Raw genomic sequence first — 17,291 nt, forward strand, 5'->3', positions numbered from 1 at the left:
CAGATGAGTGAAGAAAGTTTTAAAATATATACATCACTCTATACATATATGAAGGAAGTCCTGTCATTTGTCATATCATAGATGAGCCTGAAGGATGTTACGATAATTGAAATAAGCCAGATGCAAAAACACAAACATGGCATGATCTCATTTCAATTAAAATCTAAAATAGTCAGAATCATAGAAGCAGAGAGTAGAATGGTGGTTTCCAGGGCCTGGGAAAAGTGGGAAATTTGATAATGTTAGTTAACAGGTATAAAGTTTCAATTATGCGAGATGAGTAAGTTCTGGAGACCTAATGTAGTGCAATGTGACTATAGTTAACAATACTTTATTATATAATTGAAAATTGCTAAGAGGGTGGCTCTTAAGTGTTCTGACCATAGAAAAAGAAAATTGTGCTAACTATTGAAAAGATGAATATGTTAATTTTCTTGAATGTGGTGATTATGTAACAATTGTAGTTTCCAAGGCCAACATACAGGGAATTGTATATGCACATTAAATCATCAAGTTGTACACCTTAAATATATACAAACCTTAAATATATGCAAACCTTATTTATCAAATATACCTAAATAGTTAAAAAAAAAGAAGGAAAGAAAATTAATGAAACAAAAAACTGATTTCTTGAAAGGATCATTAATGATAAACCTCTGGCAAGACTGTAAAAACAAATTTAGAAAGATAAAACACAAATTGCCTATATCAGGAGTGAAAAATAAGATATCAGCACAGATCCTGCACACATTAAAAACACAGCAAGAGAATACTTTAAACAACTTTATACCCATAAATTGATAATTTAGAAGAAAAAAATCAATTCTTTGAAAACCACACACTACGAGAACTCAGCCAAGGTGGAATAATCTGAATATCTCTTTATCCATTAAATAAATTAGACTTGTAATTTAAAAGGTTCTGAAAAGGAAATCTCCAGTTCTGGATGTTTCACCGGGGAATTCTACCAAACACTTGAAGAATTCCAGTTTTACACAGTTTCTTCTAGGAAAGTGGAGGGAACACCTACTGAGTCATGTTTGAAGCTAATACTACTTTGATACTGAAAATAGACAAGGCAGTATAGAAAAAAAAAAAAGGCATAGACCATTATTTCTCACTTGCTTAGATACAGAGATCCTCAACAGGAATCATAGAACCACAGGTAATTACAACTAGTGTTCCTCCTTATAGAAAGTAGCAGAATTTGTCACTTAAATGAAAATATTATTTCAGCGCTCCTTTTAATGATAGCCTCAAAATTCAGTTGATTTATAATCAAATTCAACAGGTTTTTATTGTTTCATTTTGTTCTCTTCATTTATATCCCTAATGTTTTCAATTATAATTGCTTTTACAAATTGAACCAAATCCTCTTATAAATTGAGGTTCCCATTTATCTTTTCTGAAATAGTTTTGCACCTTTTCTTTATTTTTCTATATTTTTTGTAGTATTCAGTCTGTTTCATCTGAAGTTCTCCTCCTTTTTAAAGAAGGTATCTAAAATGTTGCAATATGTTCATGATTAGATTAAACCTTCATCTTTTTGACTTGCTAAAACTGATATTGGTTTGAGTTATAATAATCTATTAAATGCCTTCCTTGGGTGGTTCAGCAGTAAATAATCCACCTGACAAGCTGGAGACCTGGGTTCTGTCCCTAGGTCGAGAAGATCTTCTGGAGAAAGAAATGGCAACCAACTATATTTTTCTTGCCTGGGAAATCCCATGGACAGAGGAGCCTAGCGGGCTACAGTCCATGGGGTCGAAAAGAGTCGGACATGACTTAGTAACTGAACCACTACCACCAAGGTACTAAATTCCCATAATATTTGCACGTGAACTCCTTGACATTTTATGATGGTAGGTTTTCAAAAAGCAGTACATTTACATGGCAGTCAAATATGGAATGGCATGTACCATAGGAGGAAATGTTTAATTTGATTTATACATTGTGATTCCTGTCTTTAAAAAGACACCTTGTACTTGTTTGAAAATAATTTTTTCAGTTTTGAGCATAGTACATTCCTAGAAATTTAACATTTTCCCTCAGAAGTGATGATTCTCTGAAAATAAAATGTTTTAAGGGGGTAGGGGTGTCATATATCTTACCATGGATATTATCTGTTTTAAAGGAAGAAAATAAGTCTTTAAGTTTATTTGGCGACATGACTCTTTTTGCTTTTTGGTGCTTAATAACTCTTGAGGTCATAATAAACAGTAATAGTTGCATAACCCTTTTCACAATGTTGTATTTTGCTTACACTTGTAGTTTGCAAGGCCAGCATGTAGGAAATTGCTTATTGCTCCTTAATTAGGTTTCCAGCAGTTAGAAGAAGCAAGAGGGTGCCTGGCTTATGGCATTGCAGTATGTCCTGTTAGGCTTCCCTTGGCTGTAGTTAAAGACAAAAGAGAAAACAGCAAGCATTCTTTTACTTTATACCTTTTACTTCCTCTATATATGAGAACTCTTTGTTTAGAGTTAAGCATTGGGAAGTAATAATATGAACATTAAATAAGTGGAGTATATATTTAGATCCTTTTTTAAAAGGTTGTAATTATGCCAAGGTACAAAATTATCTTTCATATTCAATTGTAACTATTTTCCATTGCTGCTTAACTCACCCTTGAGTAATATCTACATTCGTCAAGCTTTAAAATGCTCCATAATATGTTAGTAATATAGGTAGAATACCCTTCAATAGCTTTATGGCAAAAGCCCTTGTACTACAGAATCATGTAAATACTGAATGTTTATCAAGTACCTGGTTTAATTATATGTTAAAGTTTTTAAGTATGTTTAGGGATTCATGCAACAAACATTCATTGACCATCTATTATGTGCCAAGAAGAAAAATGCAAGTTGTGTTCCTTTAATGTTTAATGAGATTAGTGAAGGTATAAGTAGTATTTACATAGGAAAACAACTCATAATCTATGTCAGTAAATTATCAGTTGGCTCTCAGTTTGCAGAGACATTTTAAGAAAGAGGAAAATTTCACTTTTGGTCTATAGTAGATGTCAGTCTGTCAGTCAGTTCAGTCGTGTCCGACTCTTTGTGACCCTGTGAATTGCAGCACACCAGGCCTCCCTGTCCATTACCAAACTCACTCAAACTCACGTCCAGTGAGTCGGTGATGCCATCCAGCCATCTCATCCTCTGTCCAAGGTGATGTAATCTATAAAAGTGAAGATGATTTTGTTAAGGGAAGGGCTAGGGACTGCATTATGGTAGAGAAGCAAGAACAAATTGCAGGAATGGTAAGACAATGACTTGTACTCAAGAAATGTAGATCATTCAATAAGTGTAGGAGTCACTGTAGAAGGTCAAATGAATTGCCAGAATGGGGAGGCATGGGGTCCTGGATGGTGGAAGGCTGTGCATTTAGACTATACTCTGAGAATGAAATAATGAAAGCAGAGTTTTCTTTTGATTGAAAAAAAAAATGTCCTTATATATGTCCATTGTAGAAGAACTAGAAGGGGCTTCCCAGGTGATGCATTTGGTTAAAGAATCTGCCTTCCAGTACATGAGACACAAGAGATGTGAGTTCAGTCCCTGGGTTGGGAAGATCCTCTGGAGAAGGGCAGGACAGTCCATTCAGTATTCTTGCCTGGAAAATCCCATGGACAGAGGAGCCTGGCAGGCTCTAGTCTATGGAGTCACAAAGAGCTGGACCCAACTGAGCATGTGCACACATACATAGAATTATAGTGATAGCAAAAAGTAGAAAATAAACATGAAATGGAGGTTTTTAGAAGTACTAATTTAGTGATATCCCGGATGGATGAAATAAGGGCAGTAATGACTAAAGACAGGAGACCAAGGATACTATTCCCATGGTCCTCTTTCTCTCATGCCTCACTGTGTACCCTTCTTTTTAGTGTACCCTTCAACTGGCTCAGTTCAGTTCAATTCAGTCACTCAGTCATGACCCCATGAATTGCAGCATGCCAGGCCTTCCTGTCCATCACCAACTCTTGGAGTTCACTCAAACTCAAGTCCATCAAGTTGGTGATGCCATCCAGCCATCTCATCCTCTGTCGTCCCCTTCTCCTCCTGCCCCCAGTCCCTCCTAGCATCAGAGTCTTTTCCAATGAGTCAACTCTTCGCATGAGGTGGCCAAAGAACTGGAGTTTCAGCTTCAGCATCATTCCTTCCAAAGAACACCCAGGGCTGATCTCCTTTAGAATGGACTGGTTGGATCTCCTTGCAGTCCAAGGGACTCTCAAGAGTCTTCTCCAACACCACAGTTCAAAAGCATCAATTCTTCGGTGCTCAGCTTTCTTCACAGTCCAACTCTCACATCCATACATGACCACTGGAAAAACCATAGCCTTGACTAGACGGACCTTTGTTGGCAAACTAATGTCTCTGCTTTTTAATATGCTGTCTAGGTTGGTCATAGCTTTCCTTCCAAGGAGTAAGCGTCTTTTAATTTCATGGCTGCAGTCACCATCTGCAGTGATTGTGGCAAAAGCTTGAAATATGAATCAGAGCCTGATAAGAATGCAATCTGAATATAACTTTGATACTAGGTTTAAAAGTTTGAAATAAAAGGAAACACTGCACGTTAAGTTTCTTTGTTGGGTCCTGAGGAAGTTCTTTACTGAGGGCTCGAGAAATTTGGAATTATTTGTAGATGGATGAAGTAAGCTCAGCTTTGAGAGCACTTTTCTGCTAGTCAGCAGTTGTATTTTTATAAACCTACAAGTAGCATTGCTTCTGGTATGAAAGAGGAGTCTGGAGATTTGTACCAATGAGTTAGGGGCGTTTTTGTAAAGGGAGTTTTGTGTCTCTGAATTCTTTAGCCATTCAAAGATTGAGCACATCAAGGAATCTTTATCACTGAGAGTCAGCTATAGGATCATAAAGGCAGGATCATACCTCATGTATATTCACTCTTAAATGACATAAATTATTTGGCAAGTACATAAATACTGCATCGGGACTAAATTACATCCATGTTGTGTCTAGAAAGGTCAATGGAAATGACTTGTGCAGGACCCTTTGCAGTTGCCCATAGCAAATGATGCTGAGTTGCCCATGATTTCCCTAGGGACTTCAGGAAAAGTTAGCTCAGGCTGAAGCTCGGGGTTCTCTAGTCAATTTTTCAGGGTCATGGCCAGACTAGTATCTTTAGTTTGAAAATTGCCAACAGTTTGGAAATGGCTGAAATTATTGTAAATGCCTTGATTGAAGCTCGGTGGCATGGTATTCATCTGCTGTATCCAACTATCACTTCTGTTTATTTGATAGACATGTGTATCTCTTGCTTAGATGCCAATTCTTGCCTGAACCAGTGATACACTGTATACCAGAAGACTGTCCTTCAGGAATTCTTCTCTTCACTTCTCTGACCTTATTCCCAACCCCTTCATTCCAGTCTGCCACTTTGGGGACCTGTACCTCCATCATGGCCTTGGTATAAAACTAGGTACTTGTGTCCTGCTAAACAGTTCCTGTCTAGATTAGGTCAGAGGCTGTACTTGAATTACATCATCTTACTGCCCTCTCAGTCATATATGAAGACAGTCGACCCAAACTAGGATCCCCATGGTTCCTTTTTCTTTATGCCAAGCTCAGATGAACTGGAGATGTTGCCTCAGAATTCTAAGCTTCTCCCTGTAGAAGTATGGTGCAAGTTTTTAAGGGCTAGGTTCTCCTATTCCCTGGTGTCTCAGACAGTAAAGCGTTGGCTCGCAATGTGGGAGACCAAGGTTCGATCCCTGGGTCGGGAAGATCCCCTGGAGAAGGAAATGGCAACCCACTCCAGAACTCTTGCCTAGAAAATTCCATGGATGGAGGAGCCTGGTGGGCTACAGCCCACGGGGTCGTAGAGTCAGACATGACTGAGTGACTTCACTCACTCACTCATTCTCCTTTGCTTCAGGATATACACACTGGAAAAAGAGGATTGCTCTTCCAGGAGGGCTGGCTACTTTCTGACTGAGAAAGATCATGGGCCCCTGGGAAGCAAATAGACCACAGCAATTTGGGGTCAGAGAACAGACCCAGTGCTAGCTGGCTTCCTCAGAAGAAAGAGCACTCAGTTCAAAGAGTTACACTGCAACCTTTTGCGACCACTTCCACCTAAAAATGGAGAAGGCAATGGCAACCCACTCCAGTACGCTTGCCTGGAAAATTCCATGGATGGAGGAGCCTGGAGGGCTGCAGTCCATGGGGTAGCGAAGAGTCGGACAACTGATGCGACTTAGCAACAGCAGCAGCAGCCACCTAAAGAAAGATATAAGGATAATATTCTCTCTCCTTAGAGTTTTCTCCAAAAAATTGAAAGAGAAAAATTTACGTCATGTAAAGACAGTCAAGGACAGTTTACTCCTGCCACTCTTTGAGGCTGTGATAATGTTTAAAAAAATCTATGTTAATCTTCCTACTGTTCAGTTGCATTGTGACCTCCTTTTTCACACCAAAGGTCCACCCTAGAGCTGCAAGCCGGCCACCCTGGTGCTTTCTGTAAAGGCTGTGATGTTTTGCCTCAGCCTAAGGGAACTCCTTATGCTGTTTTATAGTTTTACTGCCAGATGAAGTTAAAATTTTCATCGAATCAAGTCTATATATAGCTTAATCAGTTTGCTTCTTTACCTCGTATAACCTTGTCTCACTTTCAAGGTTTGCTAAGAGTTCCCCTAGAGAGAGACAGATTCTGTCTGTGACATCTATCATTCTGTTGACCTCCATGGTTGATTAGGCTGATCTTTCTGAACAAAGGAGAAACAATTGTTCGTAGAAGTAGCTGGACTCTATTCCAAATAAATGCTCAAGTTATATTTAGAGATGCTATTCTTAAGTTTTGTTTTAAACCATAATATATCTCTTAAATCACTGTGCTGCTGCTTACCCATAATTTCCTAATATTTATCATCCCTGATAGCAGAACATTACAGTGGTACCATGGTGTTGGGAAATAAACTCCTGGAGAAGGAAAGGCAACCACTGTGCTTGCCCAGAAATCCCATGGACAGAGAAGTCTGGTGGGCTACAGTTCATGGGGTCGTACAATTCAGACACGACTCATCGAATATAAACAACCACCACCACCCATTGGTGTATTGTTTGAGGCGATAATGAAGTTGGTTGAGAAAGCAGAATTAAGGGAAGGCGAATCTATGAACTTATAACCTAGGCAGGTGTTTTCTTTTGGTTTTATTTCTCAGTCATTGTGAGTCTCCAATTCTGAACAAATGAAGGTGTTTTTCCCTCAGAGAATTCGACGGAAGGAATCTGAAGACGGCAGCCTAGCTCTCTGCTGACAGTGAAAGACGGACTAACCCATTCAGAAATGGGTCACTTAATCATCTTTTCAAACTATGCTTTGTTACCTAATTAAGAATTCACTGAAATTTTTATTTTTTTATTTTATTTTTTTTAATTTTGTTTTATTTTTAAACTTTACATAATTGTATTAGTTTTGCCAAATATCAAAATGAATCTGCCAAAATTTTTAAAGTCACGTTTCATCATTTATTTTATACTCCAAAAGTTTCATTTTATAATTTATTATTGTAAAATTTTAATTTATTCTCAGATTGTTCTAATATGTTTTTGAAGGAAGTATTATATTTTCTCTTGCTCAGTATTATCATTAACACAGAAGTCTTAGAACTTTTATCGATATATGGCAAAGCATTGATATAAAAATTTCAAGTTCACTATGTCTCAACAAAAAGAGCTTAGAAAATCGAATACTGGCATAAACAAACAAACACACACACATCAGACTTTTACTTTGTTAAAAAAAATTGCCAGAAATTGCAAATTCAAATTATTTAATACTGAGTGCAAGAGACCTAGACCTGATATAACTGTACTGTCATGGGGCTTTTCCACATCTTTGATAATTCAGGGTAGATTGTCTTCCTCTGTGCTGGAGACCAAACTCTTCTGGGCTGATAACGCATCAAGAATATACTTAAAGCAGGCTCTGAATTGAAATACTACTTTTTAGTTTATATGTCTCTAGTTTAAAGATGGTAGGAGTCCATTTTCTTGTACTGTTGAGTAGGATTGAAGAGAAAAGGTAAAATTGGATTGAAGAAATAATTTCATTTGAAATCTAGCAGTATTTCATGTCTTTCTAAACTGGTCAGTTTTTCTGCTTCTAGTTGTGGTGAAATCATTTTGATGAGAGCTAGAGTTGATAGAGCCAGAAGTACGACCTGGGAGGCTCCTATGGGTGCTTAATTCTGCCAAAGCCCACAAACACCAGGGGTTCTGGAACTGTGAGAATGGAGTTGTCATATGTGTTCAAAACGATTCCCTTTGATGGAAGCTATATTTTAGGACAGTTGTTGTCCCATTTAAGTTTCAGTGGAGGGAATATTCTGGACTTTGTTTCTTCCATATTCCCTGATTCTGCAGACTGAAACTAAAGTACATTTCCATTACCATCAAAAATGTGCCTCAATATAGTATTCGTTGTAGTTCTATGTATTCAGTTCTAAGAAAGGAATTTAAGAACCGTGCTTTGAAAGGAATATTGGGACTGATAGGCGACTCTGTAAATGAGTCAACAGAGAATAGGAGGGGAGAATCTGCTGTCTGAGTTATGTGTAAATTGTGATGATTCTCTCCTAGGATATTTTTGAAAATTGATTTGACATTTCTAAATTTCCTTTGTACTGTACCTCCCAGAGTTGAATCTTATTTTTTTTTAATTTCCTGAGGTATTTTTTAAAATTAATTTATTTTAATTGGAGGCTAATTACTTTACAATTACATTGTACTCTGTTACACATTGACATGAATCAGCCACAGGTGTGAATGTGTTACCCTGTCCCGAACCCCCCTTGCACCTCCCTCCCTATCCCATCCCTCTGGGTTGTTCTGGTGCACCGGCTTTGAGTGCCCTGTTTCATGTATCAAACTTGGAATGGTGAACTATTTCACATATGATAATGTGCATGTTTCAATGCTCTTCTCTCAAATCATCCCACCCTCACCGTCTCCTGACAGTCCAAACGTCTGTTCTTTACATCTGTGTCTCTTCTGCTGTCTTGCATATAGGGTCATTGTTACCATCTTTCTAAATTCCATATATGTGCATTAATATACTGTATTAGTGTTTTTCTTTCTGACTTACTTCACTCTATATAATAGGCTCCAGTTTCATCCACCTCATTAGAACTGACTCAAATGCATTCTTTTTTATAGCTGAGTAACAGTCCATTGTGTGTATGTACCACAGCTTTCTTATCCATTCATCTACTGATGGACATCTAGGTTGCTTCCATGTCCTATTTATTGTAAACAGTGCTGTGATGAATACTGGGGTACACATGTCTCTTTCAGTCCTGGTTTCCTTGGTGTATATGCCCAGCAATGGGATTGCTGGGTCATATGGCAGTTCTATTTCCAGTTTTTAAGGAATCTCCACACTGTTCTCCATAGTGGCTGTACTAGTTTGCATTCCCACCAACAGGGTAAGAGGGCTCCCTTTTCTCCACAACCTCTGCAGCATTTATTGTTTGTAGACTTTTTGAGGGCAGCCAATTCAACAAGACCTAAAATATGGAATTCAGTGTTTTTATTAATAGCTTTATATTTTGACAATACAATTATAAAAGCATTTTTTCAAGTTTTTATCTGTTATAAGCATGTCTTTAAATCCTATAAAGTAAGGGGGATGAACCCAGGTTTTAGGATGTGAGTGTGAATTTTTGCTCTGATATATAATTGGCTTTGTGAACTGATTTGTATCATTTAGCTTCTCTGAATATTAGTTTTCTTCTGTAGAAAATCAGATAAATGTGCCTACTTTGTCTTCTTTACAGGGTTATTTCAGGACCAAATAGAAAAGCTGTTTTAAGACAGATAGAAAAGATTATTTATATAAATTATTGTTCTTGAATTCAAAGTTCTTCAACCTCAGCACTATTAGCATTTTGGATAGGATAATTCTTTGTTGTAGGGACTGTCCTGTGTAATATAGGATATTTAGTAACATCCCTGACCTCTGCCTATTAGATGACAGTAACAATCCCCTACCTGTGACAGCCCCAATTGTCTCTAGATATTGCTCTTGGGGGGAAAATATCACCCCTTGGTGAGAATCACTGTCTGAACCAGAGAAATTATTTTAAGCAATGTGCTTCTAGTACTTCAGTTGTTCTAATTTTGCCATAGTAAAGCTTTTGTTTATGTATATATTGTTTTTATTTAGAGTTGGAGTGAGTAAACAAAAGACCCTTAAGCAGAATCTGGCCTTCTACTTGTTTCGCAGTACACTTTGAAATTTATCATTGACATAATATCTGTGGCTGTTTTTGTGCTACAGAGAAGAGATGAATAATTCTTACAGAGATGTTTGAGCCACAAGCCTAAAATGTTTTCACTCTGGCCTTTTACTGAAAAAAAATTTGTACGCTCCTTATTTCACAGTGTTTTAGAGTGTTTTAACAGAATGCTTTTTTCCTTGTACTGAACCATGAAGGCTAAGACTTAAAATTGTTTGGTTTATGTAAAGTTTTTGGTGAAAAAATATTTTTCAGTTTGTACAAGCATGTAAATTAGGTATAAAATTAAATTTAACAAACAGTTATTGCATATATCTATGCTGGCTGCTATATGGACATACGATACAGCATATTCAGAGAGCAAAAACTTTAGAGCTAGGCTCTTTTGGCTCAAATCCTGGCTCTGTTCTTCTGTGGGATTTAGAACAAGTGACTTAACCTCTCTGTGCCTCAGTTTCTCATCCATGAAATAAAAATATGAGGAATAAGTAAATTAACATATGCAAAACATGCAGAACACTGTTTGGCATCTAATAAGCACAATACTTATTACTGTGATAGCAAAGGTTTCCAAAAATCAACTCAGTTTATATTTAGCCTCTGAGATTCTTTACCTAGCATTGCAGTTTAAAGATATGCATGTGTAGTACTAGTTGTTTTAAAAATAAGGGCAAATAATTTTACTTAATTTATTTCTTCTCCCTAATATCAGCATCCTCAGTGACACAGAATGTACATGGTCTGGTCTGCTTAATTTACAGAAATGGATGAATAGGGGAAAGTTGTTGCATTGGCATCTAGCCAGGCTACTTGTTTAATTCCAGCCAGAGAATTGTTTTAAGACAAACCCACACAAATGTTGTCACCCCAGGTCTTGCCACTGGTAGAAAATGAATTAAGTCTAAAAGCCACAATAGCTTTTTGCAAATGTTTATCATTTTCGGTGCCCTGCCTGGCATGCTTATTCCAGCTCATATAAAGCTCTGCCTTGTCTCCCTCAGAGTTTAGGAACCGCAGGCACAAGCCTCCCTGGCTTCCTAGAAATGGGTATTTTAATACAATTTTCTATTTATGGAGTATCATTTTGCCCTGAAGCACAACAGTGATTACAGATGATCTTAATAGTCCTCTTGAAAAATGTTTAACAGTTAGAGTTTTCCTTATTTTCTAGATAGAAAACTAAAAAGGAGGTCAATAATACCAAGAAGAATTTTTTTTCCCATTTTTTCCCCCTTGAACATAATGATTATGTCAAGTTGCATATATACTATGACTGATCAGCTAGCAACTCCTTATTGAACTCCTCTGTATGTGAGCTGCTGCTGCTGCTAAATCGCTTCAGTCGTGTCCAACTCTGTGCGACCCCATAGACAGCAGCCCACCAGGCCCTGCCTTCCCTGGGATTCTCCAGGCAAGAATACTGGAGTGGGTTGCCATTTCCTCCTCCAATGCATGAAAGTGAAAAGTGAAAGTGAAGTCACTCAGTCATGTCAGACTCTTAGCGACCCCATGGACTGCAGCTTAGCAGGCTCTCCCGTCCATGGGATTTTCCAGGCAAGAGTACTGGAGTGGGGTGCCATTGCCTTCTCTGTATGTGAGAGATGATACTAAATAATATAAAATTCGAAAGAAAATACAAGGCCTGGATCTTGCCCTCAAGTGCTTTACTGTATATGAAAAGACCACAATACATTTATAATTGTTTTAATAGCAACATGAATCTGCACAATATTCTAAAAGTATTCCAAGAAATGCCACATAATGTTTTCATAGTAATTATCAAGTGAGCTGTAGAGACAATAAGTACTTTACATTCAGAGAAAAGGCTGTTCGTAATTGATCATAGTGTATTTGTCCTGAATTCCACAAACATTATGGCCTTCTAAGTATGAGGCACTGTGCTACAAATTTGGGACATAAACAAGATAGTGTTTTTCCTCTGGGCCTTATAATTTGATGAGAGACTTTTTTTTTTTTTACTATAGACAGGAATATAGTAAATACTTTAATAAAGATTGTGAAAATATAAAGGGTAGAGGGAATGCTTGGGAATCCATGTTTTTAAGTATATTCTAAAATAATCCTTTTTCTCTTATACCTAAATAACTTGCCATGTAGAGCATTTATCAAATGTTTTGCTTTTTTGAAAAGAGATTTTCATTTTTAAAATAATGTGCACATATGCACTATTCATTACCTCAGTGAAGAAAGCAGAGATGAGAATTGCTTGCTTCTCATTGCTGCTGCAAAGTCGCTTCAGTCATGTCCGACTCTGTGCGACCCCATGGACTGCAGCCTACCAGGCTTCTCCGTCCATGGGATTCTCCAGGCAAGAACACTGGAGTGGGTTGCCATTTCCTTCTCCAATGCATGAAAGTGGAAAGTGCAAGTAAAGTCACTCAGTCGTGTCCGACTCTTAGCGACCCCATGGACTGCAGCTTACCAGGCTCCTGGTCCACGGGATTTTCCAGGCAAGAGTACTGGAGTGGGATGCCATTGCCTTCTCCCTGCTTCTCATTAGACAGACATATATTAAACAGAATAAAAACTTCAGAGCTCCATGTTATATAAACTTTACCTATTTGTAGTATTTTTATAGTGGCTTCACATATCTGAGTTTATTTGATTCACACAGTTGGCAAGGTTAAGCAGGTAGTTTTCCTCATCTTTATTTTTCAGGTGTGGAAACTGAGGCTCCCAGAGATTGTGCTTTATTAACTTTAGGTGACATGGCCAGCAAGTGAATCCCAGGAGATGTAGAATCCAAGTCTCCTAAGTACATGTCTGCCTCTTTCTGCTTGGCAATGACAGTTAAGATTTATTGATCATTTAGGATGCGTTGGCCACTCTGCCAGGTACTTTGCACATGTCTCATTGTTTAACCCCCACAACAGCCTGTGAGATGACTACCATTATTACCATCATTTTGCAGGTAAGGATAGTGAAGCATAGGTAAGTAACCTGCTCAGAGTCACATATTTGGCAAAGTAGCATGTAGGCATTACACTCAACTCTGTTAGATGCTGACATTCTCCTATTCTGCTGTGTTTTACTCTCTTCCAGCTTAGTTGAAACGTCTCAGATCCCTTGGGCAATAGAGACAGATGTAATTCAAAGTGTCTTCAGAGAGGAAAGATGGTCTTTCATGGATTCAAAAAAATATTTTTTTTGAGTACTTACTGATTACATGCATCTGAAACCTCTTCCTTGAGGCATTCACAATCTGACTGGGAAGGTAGATAAAGTATCATTGGCTTTTTCATGTATTGCATGCTTAGCTGGAACTTTACAGAGGATGTTATGAGAATAGAGAGGAAGTTATGATTCCCGTCTTAGGGCATCGAGAAATGCTTCCTGGAAGAAATGGTACCTGAGTGAAGGATGAGTGAATTTTGCTGGAGACTCTTTGGCACTCTGCTATGGAAAAGACTTCTGAAAGAATAACTCCTATTTTCAATCCTGAGGAAGAACTTTAGAATAATGATACATTTTCAGTGGTGACAATACTGGTCTCTGTTCCTGGAATCCTTTAGATATTCTTAACTATAAGACTACTTTTCTAGGATTCATCCATTGGAGAGGAGGGTAGACAATTCAAGAGCTCACCATAGTCTCTTTGAATCCTTTCTCTTGTGGGAAAGGTTCTGAAAGCTGTTTACAAATGCTGGTCCCGAAGTCCTTCCCCTATCTCTTCCTCATGCTCTTTCTTTCCACGGTCCAGATTTCCTGTGGTTATGCTTCTGGGCTTCTCTTCTTCCCAGGAACTCCACCTGCCAAAGACTCTGGTTGGATTTCAGGCACCTAAAATGTCTTGGAACTTTTTGCTGGGTTAGAAGTATCAACTTCTGAGAAGTTAAATATATATGGAATTATTGAGGAATCTCTTATTTAATATGTTTAGAACTCTCTAGATCTTGTAGGAGGCAAAATTGTTTTAAAAGTGGTAGATCGGGTAAAAAGGTAGAGCCACCTTGAACTCCTGCAAGGATTAGCTGTCTTCCACTTCCCCCAAAACCATACAAGTTTCTAACCACCCCCCACTCCCCTGCCCTGCCAAAAGTTATTTCTGAGCTCACGTTCATCCTTTTGAGCCCTTTAGTCTTTTCCCCACCGAGTGTCAGATATTTGCCATAACTTCAGTTGAATGATTGTATTTGAAATGGCAAGAAGCATGTGTCACAGGGTATGTAGGCAGTGTGCCATGAAGTGAAGGGATATTCATGGTTAGTGGGAAGATATTAGGAGGAATGGGTTTTGGGTATATGAGGTGTCTGAGGCCAACTCAGGCAACAGAAGCATAAAAGAGCTAGAATCAGTTATTGTCTAACCTAGTACATATCTTCCACTCTTGAGACACATGTCATGAAACATGGTCTTTCTCTATTATCTCCCTGCTTCCACTCTGTGTAATGGACGTGTCCAGCTATGTTGTGGATACGCTACATCACCTCCTCCCAATGGAGGAGTTTTGCTTCCGTAAATTTTAATGATCACCAAGCTCACTTTAGGATTCTCTCACTACTTGGAATCTAGCTAATTGCCTTTGTTTTTTTGACTGATTGCTTTCCTCTTATGACCTGTCTAATATCTCTTGGCTTCCACTTTGCTTCTGTTCCCCCTTGAATTCTTTTGCATATGTTAATATTCAGTTGATTGTCATAATATCTGTAAAGGATTCATTGTCTGGATTTGACACAGTTTAGAATGTTTCTGTGTATAACTTCTGAAGATAAATCTCTAATATCAGGCAAAGCTGGACTACATTATAACTTAAGCATCAGCTGCAACTCAAAAGAAATTCTACCTAAGCCTTGTTTCCCTTTGTTCCCCATGTCCCACTTGCTTTGTTTTGAGATTCAGGCATGGGTCTGGAAGATCTGCGGGAGAAGGGATAGGCTACCTACTCCAGTACTCTTGGGCTTCCCTTGTAGCTCAGCTGGTAAAGAATGTGCCTGCAATATGGGAGACCTGGGTTTGATCCCTGGTTTGGGAACATCCCCTGGAGAAGGGAAAGGCAACCTACTCCAGTATTCTGGCCTGGAGAATTCCATGGACTGTATAGCCCAGGGGGTTTCAAGGAGTCAGACACGATTGAGTGACTTTCACTTCTTTTGGTCAAAGGTTGTTCGTAACAGAAAGTGCTATTGTGGCGGGGGTGGGGGGCGAGTGGAGGATGAGATGCTTCAGGAAGTTGATAGATCGATTCACTTCTTGAAAACTTTAGTGACGATTTGGCTGATTTTCAGTGGTATTCTTTTCCTCATATATATAAGATATAACCTTTTGATTGTTTCATAAATTTAAAATAATCCTAAATTGTTCCTCAGATAGGTAAGTATGAATAACCTTATGATATACCATTATATTAACAATTCTTCATTTCTAATTAGGATTCTTAACTCCCTTTAGAATTCATTCCAAGAAATACAAAGATATCTCAGTGATATTTCCAGTTATTAAATGTCCAGTTGATGTATACTTTAGCCTTTATTGCATCCTTTTTCCTCTGGTATGAAGCTTTTAGTATTTCTATGGTTGTTAATCACTTGTACCTTCAGTAGAAGTCAAACAAAGAGCAAGAAGAGAAATTCCATGTTTCTGCCCTTGTCAGTCGGAGAAGGCAATGGCACCACACTCCAGTACTCTTGCCTGGGAAATCCCATGGACGGAGGAGCCTGGTAGGCTACAGTCCATGGGGTCGCTAAGAGTCAGACACGACTGAGCGACTTCACTTTCACTTTTCACTTTCATGCATTGGAGAAGGAAATGGCAACCCACTCCAGTGTTCTTGCCTGGAGAATCCCAGGGACGGGGGAGCCTGGTGGGCTGCCGTCTATGGGGTCACACAGAGGCGGACACGACTGACGCGACTTAGCAGCAGCAGCAGCAGCCCTTGTCAGTAATGGTAAAGGGGATGAGCCTGAGTGATGAGAGGTGGGGGAGAGTTTGGCTAGAGAGCCAGTTGTCTCACTTGAGACAAGGTTTTGGAGCCTCTTCATTAGAAGGGGTTCAGGTCACTTTCTTAAAGGACAGATGCTACCTTGTTTCTTTTCCCATCATGGTCATTGCTGGGTGGGTAATAATCAGTTACCTCACCTGAGTTATGGTCTTCAGATACTCCCCTTTTAGTTTAGAGGGTGTGTTGAATCATGTGGGGGGAAAGCTGGAGGAGGAAGGCTGCGGGTGGTAATCAGTGTTCACCCTGCTCTGATTTACTTACTCCTTGGGCCCTGAGGTTCTCTGTTGCTCCAGCAGATCAGAGTTGGCGCTCCTGCCTCAGGGGCTCAGGCCTGATCTCGGCGCAGCTGCCAGTCTCAGACGCCTGGGGACCCATGATTTACTCTCTTGGATGAGTGTAGTATCATGGGTGATGTTTTGAGGCATTTTTCAAGGTTGTGTGATTCAGTAACTTAAAAATGTGAGGCAGCTCTCAGTGTCAGATTTCTAGTTATTGAAATAGTATTGCTTTTCTTCTTCATGTGTTGTATTTCCCATTTGTAAAATGGAGATTGTAGAATTTCCCTTGAATCCTGATGAAATAATTGCAAAGATTACTTGTGTATTTGTGTCTTTGAGAGGCTTTGAATATTCTATTTAATTAAGCAAAATTTCATTGAGCACCTTGTTTGTGTATGTGTGTGTGCACAAAAATTTTCCTAAAAATACTGTTGATCACATTGGGAAAGCGAGACTTGGTTTTGGATTTACTGTTCAGGTGTTTCATAGAAATGGACATTTTCATCTTCTGTCTGCCACAAATTTTAAAGAACATGAACCAGCCATGTAAAAATATCCTAGTGCCTCCTGGCCCTAGAAGGTGTTCATCAGCCTTCAAGAGTCTGTGAAGTGTGACTGTCCAATAATGTGCAGGATATTTTTTGTTGTGGTAAAATATATAAAACATAGTATATAAAAATACATAAAACATAATATGTAAAACAAATATATGAATATGTATACTATATAAAATATATAAAACATAATATATAAAAATATATAAAAACAATATACAAAACAAAATATATAAAGAGCATA

General features: G+C 38.5%; 1 protein-coding gene across 3 annotated transcripts in view; it reads left to right on the forward strand.

Moving 5' to 3' along the window:
* Positions 1–17,291, forward strand: part of RABGAP1L (RAB GTPase activating protein 1 like) — a 739,452-nt gene that overhangs the window by 369,272 nt on the left and 352,889 nt on the right. The window lies entirely within an intron of this gene.

This window comes from Bos indicus, chromosome 16, assembly GCF_029378745.1.
Source record: "Bos indicus isolate NIAB-ARS_2022 breed Sahiwal x Tharparkar chromosome 16, NIAB-ARS_B.indTharparkar_mat_pri_1.0, whole genome shotgun sequence".
In the NCBI taxonomy this organism is placed as follows: Eukaryota; Metazoa; Chordata; class Mammalia; order Artiodactyla; family Bovidae; genus Bos; species Bos indicus.